Here is a 2,565-nt window from a genome sequence, read left to right on the forward strand (position 1 = left end):
GTCCGCACCAGCCACGTCGGCCAGGCCTCCGACTTGCGAGCAGGGGCAGCGGCCACCGCCGCCGTGACGTCGCGGCAAGCAGACAGCCGCGCAGCAGCTGCCAGCACCTTGGCACAAGCACGGCAAATGAATGCCACGCCCACGCCGCGGATAAGCAGCCCCAACGCGCCCGACGGCTTGGAGCGGGTCCCGAAGACGGTGGCCGGAATCGGGTCGTCGCCGGCCGGAAAACGGGTCATCGATGCCGGCAATACTTCGGGCCATGAGGCCCCCCACCTTAGTCCGAGTTTAGCAACAGCCCACATATCCCCCGCGGCAGGCCTATGGGCGCCAGGCCAGCGCGCCCCATGGCCAGTCAGGGGGCACCCCCCTAAAGAGCAATAAGTGTCATTGAAGCTCTGGCAGGGGGAGACACTACTAGGTCCCAGCTGTCACCCCCCCTCTAAAAAATTCATTTCTTGGTATTTTGAGCTGAAATTTTGCACAGAGGTTGGCAAAAATCCAATCCAACTTTATTAATTTTTCCAGAATTTTTCGAGGTCGGGAAGTATTTTTTTTTATTTTCCTACCATTAAAAATCGAGGAAATCGGAAAAAATAGGAACCGGCTCGGAATGACCCCAAATTCAGTGGGCAGCCTCATAAAAATATGGCTGATTTTACTGGATTGATTTCATGTGGAAAGCACGACGTTTTGTTGTAGGAATGCGGGAACCCCGGCGGCTCGCCTGCCGCGGCCAGCGACGTCGGGCTGGCCCCTGCAGCGCCTAGCCTCTCCCACGCGGGGGGCAGGCCAGAGCGCGGGGGGCCAGGGCCCGAAGGCAGCCCCCCCGCGGGCGAGAGAGCAAGCCAGCAGGGGCTGTCGCCTGCCGCGGCCAGCGACGTCGGGCTGGCCCCTGCAGCGCCTAGCCTCTCCCACGCGGGGGGCAGGCCAGAACGCGGGGGGCCAGGGCCCGAAGGCAGCCCCCCCGCGGGCGAGAGAGCAAGCCAGCAGGGGCTGTCGCCTGCCGCGGCCAGCGACGTCGGGCTGGCCCCTGCCGCGGCCAGCGATGTCGGGCTGTCGCCTGCCGCGGCCAGCGACGTCGGGCTGGCCCCTGCAGCGCCTAGCCTCTCCCACGCAGGGGGCAGGCCAGAACGCGGGGGGCCAGGGCCCGAAGGCAGCCCCCCCGCGGGCGAGAGAGCAAGCCAGCAGGGGCTGTCCGCGCGTCGCGCAGCGCGGCATGGCTGCGGGGGCCGCGCGCGCGCGCCCAAGCGCCCAAGGGCCCCCAAGGGCCCCAGGCCCTCAGGCCCCAGCGCCCCAGCGCCCAGCGCGGGCGGGCGCGCGCGCGCGTGTGGTCTTTGAGGGGCGCCGGCCTGGTGGCTCCCTAAAGAGCAATAAGTGTCATTGCAGCTCTGGCAGGGGGAGACACTACTAGGTCCCAGCTGTCACCCCCCCTCTAAAAAATTCATTTCTTGGTATTTTGAGCTGAAATTTTGCACAGAGGTTGGCAAAAATCCAATCCACCTTCATTAATTTTCCCAGAATTTTTCGAGGTCGGGAAGTATTTGTTTTAATTTTCCTACCATTAGAAATCGAGTAAATCCGCAAAACTAGGAACCGGCCCGGAATGACCCCAAATTCAGTGGGCAGCCTCATAAAAATATGGCTGATTTTACTGGATTGGTTTCATGTGGAAAGCACGACGTTTTCTTGTAGGAATGCGGGAACCCCGGCAGCTCGCCTGCCGCGGCCAGCGACGTCGGGGACGCTGGCCTGCGCTGTCGAGCCCGCGAGGGCTGTCTCCGCGGCAGGCCCCCCCTGAACGGGGCACGACAGGCCACCGCGCTGGCTCGTCCAGCGTCGACAGTCCCTCGTCCAGGTTTCAGATCGCGCCAAGTCGAACCCATGACCTGCTCAAGCCATCGTGCGCTGCCGAATTCGCATCTGCGTGTAGGCTGCCATTCCACGCGGCAGCCCCTGTTTTCGTCAGCGTGCCCCCCTGACGAATTTTCCTGCCTGGCCCAGTCCAGCGTCCAGCCCCTGTTCGTCGAAAAATCTGCGCTGCCGATTTTCCACGCGGCAGCCCCTCTTTTCGTCAGCGTGCCCCCCTGACGAATTTTCCTGCCTGGCCCGGCCAGTCCAGCCCCTGTTCGTCGAAAAATCTGCGCTGCCGATTTTCCACGCGGCAGCCCCTCTTTTCGTCAGCGTGCCCCCCTGACGAATTTTCCTGCCTGGCCCGGCCGGTCCAGCATCCAGCCCCTGTTCGTCGAAAAATCTGCGCTGCCGATTTTCCACGCGGCAGCCCCTGTTTTCCTCAGCGTGCCCCCCTGACGAATGTTCGTCGAAAAATCTGCGCTGCCGATTTTCCACGCGGCAGCCCCTCTTTTCGTCAGCGTGCCCCCCTGACGAATGTTCGTCGAAAAATCTGCGCTGCCGATTTTCCACGCGGCAGCCCCTCTTTTCGTCAGCGTGCCCCCTGACGAATTTTCCTGCCTGGCCCAGTCCAGCGTCCAGCCCCTGTTCGTCGAAAAATCTGCGCTGCCGATTTTCCACGCGGCAGCCCCTCTTTTCGTCAGCGTGCCCCCC

This window comes from Populus nigra, chromosome 2, assembly GCF_951802175.1.
Source record: "Populus nigra chromosome 2, ddPopNigr1.1, whole genome shotgun sequence".
NCBI lineage: Eukaryota > Viridiplantae > Streptophyta > Magnoliopsida > Malpighiales > Salicaceae > Populus > Populus nigra.